Below are 17,122 nucleotides of genomic sequence, written 5' to 3' on the forward strand. Positions count from 1 at the left end.
ACCACCTCCTCTGACAATGCATTCCAGTTATCAACTACTCTCTGTGTAGAAAAAGTGACCTCTGAGATCCCCTTTAAAACTCCTTCCTCTCACCATAAAGCTATGCCCTCTTGTTTTTGATGTCCCTACCATGGAAAAAAGGCTTTCACTATCTACCCTACAATGCCTCTCATAATCTTATGTACTATCAGGTCACCTCTGGGCCTTCTTTGCTCCATGGAAAACAAACCCAGATTATCCAATTTTTCCCCATGACTAAAGTCCTGCAATCCAGGAAACATCCTGGTGAATCTCCCCTGTTCTCTCTCTTCAGATCCTTCCTCTCGCATGGCGACTATAATACTACAAGTGCAGCTTTGCAAAATTTGCAACATAACGTCCTAACTCTTACAATCTATGCCTCGACTATGAAAGCAAGCATGTCATAGGCCATCTTCACCACCCTATAAACCTGTGTTGTCACTGTCAGGGAACTATGGATTTGGATCCCAAGGTCTCTCTGTTCATTGATATTCCTTAGTGCCCTACCATTTACTGTATATGTCCTACCCCAACCTGACTTCCCAAAATGCATCACTTCACATTTGTTGGGATTAAATTCCATCTGCCAATGCTCCAGCCAACTTTCCGCTTGATCTATATCCTGTTGTAACCTCATCAACCTTCTTCGCTATCCACAACACCATCATGTCATCCACAAATTTACTCATCTGAAATATCCTCAGGTAATGCTGGAACTACCCAGATGACATTTATGCAAAATGAAAATCATATTTTCAGTGATCTTGCATCAAAAATGGAAAAAGTTAGAGACAAGCATGCTTTAAGTAGGAGATAATGGGGAAGGGGAAGGGAGTTTGAAGAAGTTCGATGATAGTTGAGGAGGTAGGAAATACAATGACACTACGGGTGATGGTACAAGGCAAAAGAAGGTGACATTGGGACGAATGTACAGATCGATCTAAAGGAAGCGAAAGAATCAAAAGTGCTGGTGGGTTTCATATACAGTCACCCCCTATAGTAGCCCATGGGGGTTTCACTACAGTTCTGTGGGATCTGAGGTGATTCTCTACCACAGTTGGGAAAATGGAGCTTTATGGGGGCAGGTGAGAGAGTTGATTGGGTTTGTCCAACCTCTCCTTGTAGTTAATACACTCCATCCAGGCAACTCCCTGGCCCTACACTCAGCTCTGGAGCATCTGGACAGTAAAGACACATATGTTAGACTGTTGTTTATCGACTACAGCTCTGCCTTCAATACAATAATTCCAAGCAAACTCATCACCAAACTCTGAGACCTAGGACTCAACACCTCCCTCTGTAACTGGATCCTTGACTTTCTAACAAACAGACCGCAATCAGTGAGGATAGGCAGCAATACCTCCGGCACAATTATTCTCAACACTGGTGCCCCACAAGGCTGCGTCCTCAGCCCCCTACTCTACTCCCTATACACACATGACTGTGTGGCCAGATTCTGCTCTAACTCCATCTACAAGTTTGCAGATGATACCACCGTTGTTGGCTGTATCTCAAACAGCGATGAGTCGGAGTACAAGAAGGAGATAGAGAGCTTAGTGGAATGGTGTCATGACAACAACCTTTCCCTCAATGTCAACAAAACAAAAGAGTTGATCATTGACTTCAGGAAAGGGGGCGGTGTACATGCACCTGACTACATCAATGGTGCTGAGGTCGAGAGGGTTGAGAGCTTCAAATTCCTGGGAGTGAACATCACCAACAGCCTGTCCTGGCCAAATCACGTAGATGCCACAGCCAAGAAAGCTCACCAGCGCCTCTACTTCCTCAGGAGTCTAAAGAAATTTGGTTTGTACCCTTTGACTCTCACCAACTTTTACCAATGCACCATAGAAAGCATCCTATCTGGATGTATCATAGCTTGGTACGGCAACTGCTCTGCCCAGGACCGCAAGAAACTGCAGAGAGTTGTGGACACGGCTCAGCGCATCACAGACACTAGCCTCCCCTCCTTGGACTCTGTCTTTACCTCTCGTTGTCTTGGTGTAGCAGCCAGCATAATCAAAGACCCCACCCACCCGGGACATTCTCTCTTCTCTCCTCTTCCATCGGGTAGAAGATACAGGTGCCTGAGGGCACGTACCACCAGCTTCTACCCGAAGAGCAGGACAGCTTCTACCCTACTGTGATAAGACTATTGAATGGTTCCCTTATACAATGAGATGGACTATGACCTCACGATCTACCTTGTTGTGACCTTGCACTTTATTGCACTGCATTTTCTCTGTAGCTGTGACACTTTACTCTGTACTGTTAATGTTTTTACCTGTACTACATCGATGCACTTTGTACTAATTCAATGTAACTGCACTGTGTAATGAATTGACCTGTACAATCAGTTTGTAAGACAAGCTTTTCACTGTACCTTGGTACAAGTGACAATAATAAACCAATACCGATACCAATAAATCTCTTCTGCATCCTTTCCAAAGCCTCCACATCCTTCCTATAGTCTGGCAGCCAGAACTGCACACAATATTCCAAATATGGCCTAACCAAAGTTTTATATGGCTGCAGCATGATTTGCCAACTTTTATACACAGTGCCCTGACTGATGAAGGCAAGAATGCTGTACGCCTTCTTTACCACCCTATCCACTGGTGCTGCCACTTTCAGAGAGCTATGCACCTGCACCTCAAGATCCCTTTGCACATCAATGCTCCTAAGGGTCCTGCCATTGAACTGGAATAGCCATATACACAATGCACTACAAGAGCAGGTCAGAGGCTAGGAATGCCGTGGCGAGTAATTCATGTCCTAGCTCCCCAAAGGCTGTTCACCATCTACATGGCTCAAGTCAGAGTGTAATGGAATACTCTCCACTTGCCTGGTTGAGTGCAGCTTCAAGAACACACAAGAAGTTCGACACCAGGAGATAGCAGCCCACTTGATAATCACCCCATTCATAACCATTCTCTCACTTCATCACTGATGCACAGTAACAGCCATTTGTACCATCTATAGGATGCACTGCAGCAACTCACCAAGACTTCTCAGACAGCAGCTTCCAAACCTGTGACCTCTACCAACTAGAAAGACAAGGACAGTAAAAACATTGGAACGCCACCACTTGGAAGTTGCCCTCCAAGCCACACACCATCCTGACTTGGAAATATATCGCTCTTCCTTCACCGGCGCTGGGTCAAAATCCAGGAACTCCCTCCCTAACAGCAGTGAGGGTATACCGACACCCAAAGACTGCAGCGGTTCAAGTAGGCAGCTCACCACCACTTTCTCAAGAACAACTTAAGGATGGACAATTAAATGCTGACTCAGCCTGTGAAGCCCACATTCCTTGAATGAATATAACAAAATAATTACTATATATTTCCCTCTTGCGTTTGACCTCCCAAAATACATCAGATCGCACTTGTCCAGATTAAACTCCATCTGTTATTTCTCTGCCCAAATTTCCAATGGATCTATATCCTGCTGTATTCTTTGATAACCTTCCTTGCTATCCACAACTCCACCAACTTTCATTTCATCTGAAAATTTACCAATCAGACCACCTACATTTTCATCCAAATCATTAATATATAATACAAACTACAGAGGTCCCAGTACCGAGCCCTGCAGAATACCACTGGTCACGGACTTCCAGTCTGAAAAGCACCCTTCCACCACTACCTCTGTCTTCTATGACCAAGCCAATTTTGGACCTAATTTACCAACTCACCATGGATCCCATGTAACTTAATCCTCTAGACCAGCCTACCATGAGGGACCTTGTTAAAAGCTTTACTTAAGTCCATGCAGACAACATCCACTGCTTTACCCTCATCAACCAACTTTGTTACTTTCTCGAAAAACTCAACCAAATTAATGAGATAGGACCTCCTCCGCACTCAGCCCTCTGACTATCCCCAATAAATCTATGCTTTTCCAAACCCTGCCCCTAAGAATTCTCCAATAATTTCCCTACCACTGATGTAAGGCTCACTGGCCTATAATTTCCTGGTGTGTCCTGTTGTCTTTATTGAACAAAAGGAACAACATTGGCTATTCTCTAGTCCTCTGGCACCTCGCCCGTGGCAAAAGAAGATACAAAGATCTCCGTCAAGGTCCCAGCAACCTTTTCCCTTGCTTCCCTCGGTATCCGGGGATAGATCCCGTTTGGCTCTGTGCACTTATCCACCTTTCAAAACAGAAACACCTCCTCCTTCTTAATATCAACATCTCCTAAAACTCAACAAACCCCTCCCTAATATCACCATCATCCATGCCCTGCTCCTTAGTGAATACCAATGCAAAGTACTCATTAAGACTATATCCATGTCCTCTGGCTTCACACATAAATTCCTTCCTTTGTCCTTGAGTGAACCTACCTACCCTCTTGCTCCTAATGTGCCTCGGGGTCCTCCTACATGCCAAGGACGTTTCATGGCCCATTTTAGCCCTCTTAATTTCTTGTTGAAGTTTTTTCCTGAGTTTCTCCGCCAGTATGAGCAGCCTTGGGCCAGGGATTTTCCCAGATTATGAATGCCTGACTAATGGACAGCTGCAGATATAAACAAACTCCCACATTATTATTACATTCAGAAGTTTGATATACTGCAGAACTAGTTTCTTCCCTCTCTCCACTTTTAGTAGTTGTTCTTTCTTATCAGTCTCACTTGTCTTTGACGCCATTCATTATAATTCCGTGAAGGTACGGGTTACCATATTAAGTGATTTTTGTGTATTTTCTGACATGGACAAAATCGACTTAAGGACAACTGAGAAAAGCGCAACCTATTTGTTACCCAGGGATGGCCTGTATGAAATGTTAAGACATTCTTGAAGCATTTTCCCTGCCCTCTGGGTGGTCATTTGCTGTGACTGAGCTCTGAATTGAGTGCTTACTTTGGGAGTCTGGTGAGAGAGATGTGGACAACATGGTCCAACATGGAAATGTTGGTTCGGGAGAGGATACTGACATTGGTTTATCATCTTACCAGTGGTTTGAAAGATTCTAGGGAGGCATTGCTGGCGGTATTTTTCTAGTGCTTTGAATTGGCTACTAAAGATTATCTGCATCTTTGACACAGGGAGGAGGGAAGGAATCAGAGTTATTTTTAAGATGTTGAGAGACTGAGTTTAAAAAGATCTAGTTGTGCTTGTACACAAGTCACTGAAAGCCAACAAACTGGTGTTAGTAGAACATGTGTGAGTAGAACTGTTGCCTCGTGGCTCCAGTGACTGAGATTCAATCCTGACCTCTGGTGCCATCTGTAGGAGTTCTCCCTGTGATCATGTGGGCTTTCAACAGGTGCTCCTGTTTGCTCCTATGTCCCAGAGACGTGCAGGTTTATAGGATAGTTGGTCACTCTGAATTACTTCCACTCTGTAACAGAGTGGTGGAGTCTGGGGAGACCGAATGGGAATGTGGGAAGAATAAGATAAGAAAAGAGATATCTTTATTCATCACATGTACATCGAAACACACAGTGAAATGCATCTTTTTTGTGTAGAGTGTTCTTCCTAACCCGTACATCTTTGGAATGTGGGGGGAAACCGGAGCACCTGACATGGGGAGAACATACAAACTCCTTACAGACAGCAGGTGGAATTGAACCCGGGTTGCTGGCGCTGTAATAGCGTCATGCTAACTACTACACTACCGTGCAGTGTAGATGGCAATTAGTGTAAAATGGGTGTTTTATGATTGGCACAGACTTAGTGGGCCAAACAGTTATATTACCCTACAAGAGATTAGAAGGGCAAATTGTATGCTAGCCTCTATTATAAGAAGATTTGAATACTGGAATAAGGAATTCATACTGCAACTTACAGGACCTTGCTGAGAGTATTGTGTACAGTTTTGATCTCCATATTCAAGAAAGGGTGTACATGCCAAAGAGGGAATTCAACGGTTTCATTTGAATGGCTCCAGGGATAGTGGATTTTCCCATATGATGAGAGCTTTAGTAAACTGGACCAAGTATCCTCCAGAGTTGAGAAGAATGAGAGGAAAGATTTTAAGAGAGCTTAAATGGATGTTTCCCTGACTGAGGAGTCTATAACCAAGGGCTAAAGAGTAGACTTTTTATGACTGAGATGAGGATAAATTTCTTCATTCAAAGGATGGCGAACCTCTGAAATTGTCTACCCTGGAGACCTTTGAAGACTCAGTCATTGAGTTCCTTCAAAACCAAGATTGATGGATTTCTGGATTTTAAGGGAATTGAGGGATATATGAAAATGGTGGTGAGGTGGATGGTGAACCATGATATTGATGTATGGAGGAGGCAGCTTGAAGGGCTGAATGGCCAAACTCTGGTCCTCTTTCTTATGTTCTTATGACTGCTACTTGGTGCTGGGTCTGAAGTCATTGTCTTTAAACACCCTTTTCTGCAGGTGGATGAAAGCTGTACTATTGTGCTGCAGGGGAGTGGATTTTGTTGTCAACATCTACCCTTGCTGTGAAGTCAGTTCTTGAGATAGTTGGATGTGTCATCTCTTTTCTAGGTTACTCTCAAGTTACCTAAAGAGGCATTTTTATGTTTAACTGAACTTTGAAGCTTATTTATCTCCAAATACGCCCCTTCAATGAAGTTCTTTTTTGCCCATGACAGTAACATTTAGTTCCAAACTCTAAGGTGCAGTCTCCAGCTTGCTCAATGGAAAACACAAGCAATCTGGAGTTGGAGGTTTGCAAGACTCTGAGATGCCAGATGTTCTAGGATAGATCCATGGTCATGTTAAGGAATTCCTCCAATTAGGGTGTATGTTTGCCAGTCAGAAATAAGACTTTCAGCATCTTGTTCAAACACTTAAGTCCAATTGATTGCAGTAAAATCAGCAAAAAAACTGTGCACCAGTGTACCAGTGTACCATTTACTCTTTTGATTAAAATTTTCCTGGGAAGTTCTCAATCTCCTGATGTAGGTTTGGTGGAAAATTGAAAAAATATTTTAAATGTCTGTAGTTACAGCAGGATACCACCATGTGGAAACTTCATCTGCCACAATAATAGCAAGCAGGGAATCTGTGCAGCTAGCTATTACATCTATACATTCAATTAGGCAATTACTCATCACAGCAGGGAAGTACGTGTTAAAAGGAATCAATATATTCTTCCAAGAAGAGGACAGAAGCAGCAGTCCAGATTGAAAGCAGCATCTTCAGGCTTAGATAAAATACGTTGTGATTTGATTAGACAGCCTTATCAACAAAATTTTAATTTTAATTGTGACGATTCTCTTTCATGAATAGTTAAGAAGAAATAGCTTGTAATGTTCTTGCCACGAATTTAAATGGAAGCATTAAATGCTTTCAAACTTGGAACATTTTTCTGAAATCTTTTAACTCAAGCATGCAAATAAGTTTCAGAAGATTGACTGGTTCATCAAGTGTGTCCCTTTCTGCTGTGTTGTGACCAGTTGACACAAGCCATTCAATCCTCCCTTTTCACTGGTTGTTATGTTGTTTTCAAAATATTTAGAATTGGGTTTAGAAGTGAAAAGAACAGTTTAAAAATAAATCTAAAAGTACATGTGTAGAAATTTTAACTTTGAGAATCCCATAAAAGTAAAAAAATATTCACCAGAACACACATTATATCTTAAATGGTAAGCATAGCTGTGCAGTAATGACTATCATTGAGTCACTAGTGGCGTTCCAGCTGATATTAGAAGGTGGCAACAAAATGTGTTCCCAAAACAATGTGCACTCATCAGCATTAGAGTATGTTTGTGATCGTGCTCCATCTGTTGGTGATGGTATTTTAATGGAAATGTGGATGTCGCCACAGTGGACAGGAGACGATTTCTTTAAAACTTTCAGCTGTAATGTTGCACCATTATTTTTTCTTTGTCCAGCTAAAGCTCTTTTGAAACAATCGTTAATCCAGTCAAATCTGATTTTTAAAATTTTATATTTTGTATTTTTTATTTTTGTTTAATAATAATATGGATGCTGTGCAAGAAAATTCCACAAGATTTAGCCAAAAAGAAAGAGAGGTGAATTGTAATTTGTACTCTTCAGAGCACTCCTTCTTAAAAGCCGGCATGAAATTTACTTCAGCCTTTTGAACGTCCCCATGCTATGAAAATGTTTAAAAGGAGCAGGTTTTCCGTGCAGCAAAATCCCTCTTTTTTTCTTCCCCGACAGTGGAGAAGCAGCTATGGGTTGTTCAGTTTTCCTTGTCCACTTTTAATTAAAATTCTAGCATAGCCCAATGTTAATCTGGATCTTATACGGTTTTTCTAACATCATAATGTTAGTAAATTAAAGCCACCCTTTGTAACTCTTGTCAATACCCTGAGAAACTGCTTTCCTGTCAATAGAGCAACCAACTGATATTCCAAGTCCAGCTTAGATGTGTTGATCTTGAGTTGAGCTTTCTTACTTACGGTTGATTTTATATATATATATATATATATATATATATATATATATATATATATATATATATATATTATATATCTATCTATTGTGGGTGTGGGGTGGTGTGTGTCGTGTGTGTGTTGTGTGTATGTGTGTAAGATGTGTGTGTATGTAAATATCTATATATATATATATATATATATATATATATATAAATAAAAGCTTCCTTCATCATCCCAACTTTGCCAATGTTGTTCATTCTTATCTATCTACTGTTTCCATCCCCCCCAAACCATTGGTCCTGAAACTCCATGACCTGTCATCAAATTGACCATCACAGTTACGGCCCACCATGCCCATGCTGACCTCTTTGCCCATCTACACTCATCCCATTTGCCTGCATTAAGAGCATATCCTCCTATGCCTATTTGTCTGTCTAAATGCCTCCTAAATGTAGTAATTGTATCGGATTCCACCACTTTCTCCGGCTGCGTGTCCCAGATATCAACTAATCTCTGTGTTAGAAAAACTTATCCCTCAGATCCCCTTTAAACCTCCCTTCCCTCACCTTAAATGTATGCCCTCATGTTTTTGATACCCCCTACCATGGGGGAGAGACTTTGACTGTCTACCCTATCTATGTCTCTCATAATCTTCATCATCAGATCACCCCTTAGATTTCTCTTTTGCTTCAGGCAAAATGAGCCCAGCCTATCCAATCTCTTCCCATAATGAATATGCCACAATCATCACCGACTTCAGAAGGACATGCGTGGACAAGTGTGTACCCATTAGAAACATTCCGAGCTTTCCCCAACCAAGAGCCCTGGATGAACCAGGAGATTTGTAATTGCTAGATCTGTGACGTTTAGGGCTGGCAACCCAGAGTCATATAAGAAGTCCAGGTATGACCTCCAGAAGGCCACTGTGAGTGCAAAGGGGCAATTTTGGACTAAACTGGAATCACAGATGGACACTCGATGGCTGTGGCAGGGCTTACACAATATAATTTCCTGCAAGGGGAGATCAGGAAGCATAAGTGGCAATGACTCATCACTCCCGGTTGAGCTCAATGCCTTTTATGCACACTTTGATAGGGAGAACTATGACACACCCACACAAGCCCCCACATCTCCAGATGACTCTGTAATTTCAGTTTCTGAGGCCGACATCTGGGTATCCTTCAAGTGGTTAAATCCACAAACGGCGTTTGGTCCAGGCAGCATACGTGGCCGAGTACTAAAGATCTGTGAGGACCAACTGGCTGGAGTATTTGCAGACATTTTCAATCTCTCACTTCTGTGGTCCGAGGTTTCCATCTGCTTCAACAAGGCGTCTATTGTACCGGTGCCCAAAAATATCGTGGTGACCTGCCTCAATGACTACTGTCTGGTAGTGCTTATGTCAACCATAATGAAGTGCTTTGAGAGGTTGGTTATGGCGCAAATCAACTCCTGTCTCAGAGATGACTTGGACCCACTCCGATTTGCCTACCCCACAACAAGTGAACAGCCGATTCAATTTCTCTGGCTCTTCACTCTGCTCTGGACCATCCGGACAACAGGAACTCATACATCTGGCTGCTGTTCATGGACTACAGCTCCACATTCATCCCATCCAAACTCATCATCAAGCTTCAAGATCTGGGGCTCTGTACCTCCCTCTGTAACTGAATACTCAACTTCCTCCTCCGCAGACCTCAATCAGTGAGGATTGGTAACACCTCCTCCTCGCTGACCATCAACACAGGTGCACCTCAAGGCTGCATGCTTAGCCCCCTGCTCTACTCTCTATACACATATGACTGTGTGGCGAAGCACAGCTCCAATGCCATCTTCAAATTCGCTGACTACACTGCTGTTGTTGGACAAATCACATGTAACGATGAGTCAGCTTACCGGAGTGAGATAGGACACCTGGTTGAGTAGTGCCACAACAACAACCTCTCACTCAGCATCAGTAAAACTAAAGAGCTGATTGTTGACTTCGGGAAGGGGAAGGAGGGCAAATGTGCACCTACATTGGGGGATTGGTGATGGAAGGAGTCAGCAGCTTTAAATTCCTTGGCGTTAACATATCAGATGACTCGTCCTGGGCCCAGCACATAGACGCAATCATAAGGAAAGCGTGCCAGCTTCTTTACTTTCTTAGGAGGTAAAGGAGGTTCAGCTTGTCACCAAACACCCTGACAAACTTCTACAGATATACTGTTGAAAGTATCCTGACTGGTTGCATCATGGTCTGGTACGGTAATTCAAATGCACAGGAATGTAAGAAGCTGCAGAGTGTAGTGGACTCTGCCCAGTACATCATGGGGACATCCTGTAGATACTACCATTGGTAGTATCTACAGGAGGCCTGCATCAGGAAGGCAAAAGCTATCATCAAAGGTCCCCACCATCCAGGCTATGCCATCTTCTCGCAGCTACTATCAGGCAGGAGGCACAGAAGCCCGAGTCCCACACCACCAGGTTCAAGAACAGCTACTTCCCTTCAACCATTTGGTTCTTGAACCAACTGGCAAAACCCTAATCACTACAATTTAGCAACACTATGACCACTTTGATCACTTTGCACTAAAATGGACTTTTTTTGTTCTCATTGTGTTCTTTCTTGTAAAAATTGTGTATAATTTATGTTTTTCTTGTGGATGTTGCTTATATGATGCTATGTGCCTGTGATGCTGCTGCAAGTAAGTTTTTCATTGCACCTGGGCATACATGTACTTGTGCATATGACAATAAATTCAACTTGACTTGATTTGACTAATTAAAGTCCTCCTATTCAGGCAACATCCTGGTGAATCTCCTTGTCATTCTCTCCAATACAGTAAAATCCTTCCTATAGTGTGGCAAGCAGAACTGCACACAATACCCCAAGTGCAGCTTAACCAGTGTTTTGTAAAGTTGCAACATAATATTATACTCTATATTCTATGCCCTGACCTATGAAGGCAAGCATGCATATACTGTACCTTCTTCACCACCCTAGTTAACCTCTGTTACCACTTTAAGGGAACTATGGATTTGGACTCCTAGGTTTCTGTATCAACATTTCTTAGTGTTCTACTATTTATTGCGTATGTCCTACGGCTATTTGAGTTCCCAAAATACGTCACCTCACAGTTGCCATTAAGTTCCATCTGTCGATGCTCCACCCAGCTTTCTGAATGAGTTATATCCTGCTGTAACCTTAGACAACCTTCCTCATTTTCCACACCACCAATTTTCATGTCACCTGCAAACCTACTAATCATATCTGTGTACTCTCCCATAGCAAGCTTTACAACATTTACTACATCTGCAAGAAGAGAGATCTGGGGGTATTTATGAACACATCTCTGAAGCTGATAGAATATGTTAATTCCCCTCACCGCTCAAGCAGGCATTAATGCATGTAGGATCCCAGCTTTATAAATGGAAGCTTAACAGGGCAACATGTTATGTTAATTACAAATTCTCTTTTTTTTTGCCTTAGCTGAAGTATTATGTTCAATTCTGGGCATCATACTTTTGTAGGAAGTAAAGGCTTTGGAAAACAAAAGCATTTAATCACACAATAAACATGATAAATGCCTTGAAGTACTTTGAACTTTAAATAAAGACCAGCTGCTTTTCACTGTTACAACAGTCATTACTCTTCAAAAAAGAATTACTTGACTGTAAAGGACGTGTGTCATCCTGATGGTTTGAAAATTTGTTATTTTCTTTTGTTACCTCCATTCAGAAGCATAGAGAAAGAGAGAAGCACAGAGACCTTGTCAGCAATGGTCATGTCATGTGAACAAATAATAAAACACATTAAAAGTCATTTTGAGCCTCTTTTGCCAACATTGGCCAGCTGAGGATATCAAATGTTACATTTCTCAATTCGTGCTATTTGTTGAAGGTCCTGCAGAATATCAGCTTGACCAAATTCAAAATCAATTGCCTGACAGCTCATGTCAGTGATTTTGAACTGTGGGTAAAATGTTCTATCTTTGTGCATCTGGCAATGCATATATAAAATAAAGACAATTATCCCTGAAAAACAGAGGAAGCCAAAGGGAAAAATAACGATTATATTGACTATCACTTGGCAGTTTAGTGCATTTCCCTATTTATCATTATAATGCAGCTTGGGTAAACCAGCTTCACAAATTCCTTCTCTGAGAGGAGCTTTACTACCACCTGCATCATAAACAGGTTAAAGTAAGGTTCACATCTTGATTCTGTGGTCTGCCGAATTAGTAATTCAGATACCTGGTGTGCTCTGGCAATCAATTGGAATTGGTTTGTTTTTGGTTTATTACTGGTATACAGTGAAAATCTTGTCTTGCATACCGTTCATACAGATAAATTCTTTACACAGTGCATTGAGGTAGTACAAGGCAAAACAATACAGAATGTAGAATAAAGTGTAACAGCTACAGAGAAAGTGCAGTGCAGGTAGATAATAAGGTGCAAGGTCATTATGAAGTAGATTGTGAAGTCAAGAGTTCGAGAGGAGTGGAGTTAACGACATAATAATGCTCTTTGTTCATCGAGAAATATCAGTCCAGTTTTTTTTCTTTCTTTTGTAATTTTTTTTTAGTTTGTTTCGTTTTATTACTTACAATTTTTTTTTGATTTGGGTTTTTTTTATATAATAAATCTTTTTCTTTCTCCTTTTGACTTTCTTTTTGTAATGTATTCATTTACCAAGAAACTGTGGGGCCTAGAATATATTTTTTATTCTTTATGACTATATATGTCATGATTGTCCTCCCGATCTCTTTGCATTACATGTATAATTACCGATGTTATATGTATTAATCTGTATTAATTTGAAAATTAATAAAAAGATTGAAAAAGAAAGAAAGGGAGTTAGTCTTATAGTAATAGGGGACAGTTCACTAGTCTTAAAACAGTGGGATAGAAGCTGTCCTCAAGCCTGATGGTACGTGCTTTCAGGCTTTTGTATCTTCTGCCTGATGGGAGAGGGGATAAGAAAGAATGTCCAGAGTGGGTGGGGTCTTTGATTATGCTGACTGCTTTACCGGGGCAGCGAGAAGTATAGACAGAGTCCATGGAGGGGAGGCTGGTTTCCATGATGTGCTGGGCTGTGTCCACATCTCTCTGCAGTTTCTTGTGGTCCCGGGCAGAGCAGTTGCCATACCAAGCTGTGATGCACCCAGATAGGATTATTTCTATGGTCATCGATAAAAACTGATGAGTGTCAAAAGGGACATGCCAAATTTCCTTGGCCTCCTGAGGAAGCAGAGGTGCTGGTGAGCTTTCTTGGCCATGTCGTCGATGTGGTTGGACCAGGACAGGCTATGGATGATGTTCACTCCCAGGAACTTGAAGCCCTCAATCCTCTCGACCTTAGCACCACTGATGTAGTCAGGAGCATGTGCACCGCCCCTAGTCCCAGGTCTCAGAGTTAGTGATATCCACACTTCTCTCATTAATGAATAAAGAGAGGCAAAGTAGAGCAAGATATTTGTCAGCATAAGAATAGCAGGAGGAATTAATGAACGGCTACTCTCCCTGGGAACACACTAGGCTTCAACCCCATGTTCTCCACGTAGAGGGAATTCCACATCATGCAAAAAACAGCTAATGATTTTTCACATCAGAATCTGGATGCAGCCCAGGATATATTATGTAAAACTCTGTTGCAATGGTTATATGCTGCACTGAATAGCTGCATTTCATTTGATACTTGGACAGATGCATAATAAACAAAGATATATGCCCATTGGCTGTAAATCCTGCCTGTGTTCTTAAGTTCTACAGTGGGTGGGTTATGTACTCTTGCACATTTTCATTCAGGCAGTGCAGGTGAAAATTAACTTCATTATATCAACATGTATCATCGAAGGTCAGTATCTGGATATTTGGTACTTTCTATGCACTGTCTAACAAGATTTCTTTTCAGCCATTTCAAAAATGCCTCTGTAACTGTTCCTTTTGATCTTTTTAAATGTTGCTTAACAAACAGCACCAATTTTGGACTCCTGACGCATATAGCCTAGCAAATGATTGTAGCAGACAACAGGAAGAATATTCAGGGCCTAATTTTGATAAAATGAACTACAAACTCTCATGTTTGTTTGGTATCAGTATAAAAAACCTGATGAAGAAAATTGAATACATAGATTCAACGTTATGGAACTTTATCTGTGGAATGTGGGAGAACAAAGTGGGATTTGTGTAAATGGGTTCTGGATGTGCTGAAGGACCTGTTTCCATGCTGTATGACTTCATGAAATGTCCATATTCTTAGAATATCCTTTCAGAAGTGAATCCTTAGATCCTGTTGAACTTATAGGAATTCACAATGTTAGCATAATTATTTCCTTTATTAAATTTTTAAAAATCAAATTGGAGTCAAGTATACATTCATACATGCACAGAAAAATCATTCTAAAATTTAAAGCTGATTGTCATTTAAGCAGCTTTGACAGTGTTTAAACTTTATGGAAAGTGAACATGCAATTCAAGGTTTTCTTTTTAACCAAAAGGAAGCAGTAACAGTAAATCAGTTTTTCACTCTTCATTTATATGTCGAGGGTCTAATTACATTTCAAAATTAAAAAGTCTGAATTTTATTTAATGGCTTATCTGTTTTTAAGGGCATGCTAAGTGAAAGTTCTCAGAGTCTGTAATGGAAAGAGGTGCAAAAGAAGCATGATAGCATTGGCCATATCTGTTTTTACTATGTAAGAAAAATGAATTAGTTAAGTGGATGAGGAAACCAGATAGGAAACTGATCACTGTATGGTCAACTGATTAGGTGAAAATCCACAGGTGAAAATTATATGGAATTTTAAAATAAAAATCTAACCTTTTCCTCTTAGCATTGGTTTTACCTTTCTCTGAACGACAAATTAGTAACAAGCCATTATTATTTAAAATCTGTCAAGTATAGAAAGCCAAAGTTAAATCTACACTGCTGACAATTTTCTAATCCTTGACCATGAGGAATGGCCTTCTAATTTCCTTAAGCAGACCTTAACTTCTAAAGATTTCAGTTTGTAAAAGGCCAGCATACATGAGCCATATACACTGTATGTATATCTTAATATTGAAACTCCTACACCAAAAAAACAGCTCTTCAAAATTGCCTTTATTCTTTGGTATCAATACAGCACCATGGATCATGCTGTATCTTGGTGCTAGTCTGATGCACAACTGGTTGGAGTGAACTGATCAATTTCGAAGTTGATGTGAAACTGACTTGCCTTTTGGCATATAATCACAGTGGTTTAAAATACTTATATTTCACAAGGAATTAAAAATCAGTTTATCTGGAAATCTATATTACATAATTTCCTGTCACAAGACACCAGAATCATAAGGAATAAGTTATAGCACACTAAGCTAAAGTATTGTCATAGAGTCATACTGAGATACCAAGTCCAGGCTGACCATCAAGCTCCCATTTACACTAATCCTACATTAATCCCAGTTTTTATTCTTCCCACATTCTCATAAACACCCCCCTCCACCCCCCTAAGATTCCATCACTCCCAAAGATTTAACCCAAAGCTTTAATTAACACATGGGACTACAATATTGTTGGCATCATTGATACATGGTTGAAAGATGGGGAGGACTGGCAACTCAATTGGTATTGGTATTGGTTTATTATTGTCACTTGTGCCGAGGTACAGAGAAAAACTTGTCTTGCATACCCATCGTACAGGTCAATTCATTACACAGTGCAGTTACATTGAGTTAGTACAGAGTCCATTGATGTAGTACAGGTAAAAACAATAACAATACAGTACAGAGTAAAGTGTCACAGCTGCAGAGAAAGTGCAGTGCAATAAGGTGCAAGGTCACAATAAGGTAGATCATGAGGTCACAGTCCATCTTATTGTTTAAGGGAACCGTTCAATAGTTTTATAACAGTGGGGTAGAAGCTGTCCTTAAGTCTGGTGGTACGTGCCTTCAGGCTCCTGTATCTTCTACCCGATGGAAGAGGAGAGAAGAGAGAATCACCTACAAATGACGGGCAATTTACAGTACCTGCACCTGGGAGGAAACCAGAGCACCTGGAGGAAATCCACGCAGTCACAGAGAGAATGTGCAAACTCCACACAGACAGCATCCGAGGTCAGGATTGAACCTGTTGTGAGGCAGCAGATCTTAAAGCTGCACCGTTGTGCCACCCCAGTTTGGTGTAACATTCACTGGTGCAACGGGTATTTAACATACATATCAGTCATTCTGCATGACCCCTTGGGATTACACTAAAGCTCTTACAGCTCTGTTATCAGCATTAATAATGCAAATAATATCCACACCAAAGCTGTGGTTCATCTGAACCCTGATTGACTCAACAACAATAACACTTACATTTATATGGCATCTACAGAATAATGTAACAAGAATGTCCCAGAGCATTCCACCTGAGTGTTGTTTAAAAAAAAGATGCCAAACAACATTAATTAGGGCAAACAATCAAAAGCTTGGTCAAAGAGATAGGTTTTTAAGAAATATCTTCAGAGAAGTGAAGAGATCACAATTTGGAACCTTGGCAGCTAAGGCCACAGCCACCAATGGTGGAACAATTATCTCTGGTTTCAAGCGAAAGGTCAGAATTTAGAGGAGTGTAGAAGTGTTGACTGGTTAAGATGATAGCAGATTACAGAGATGGGGGCAAGGTGATGGAGGGATTGAAAACAGGGAATGTTAAAATGGATGTACTGTTTAACTGGAAGCCATAGTGGATTATAAAGCACAGGAGTGATGGTTGAAGGGGACTAGGATTAAGTTACGTCATGGGAAGCAGAGATCAAGTT

The sequence above is a fragment of the Pristis pectinata genome, chromosome 1 (genome assembly GCF_009764475.1).
Source record: "Pristis pectinata isolate sPriPec2 chromosome 1, sPriPec2.1.pri, whole genome shotgun sequence".
Taxonomy (NCBI): Eukaryota; Metazoa; Chordata; class Chondrichthyes; order Rhinopristiformes; family Pristidae; genus Pristis; species Pristis pectinata.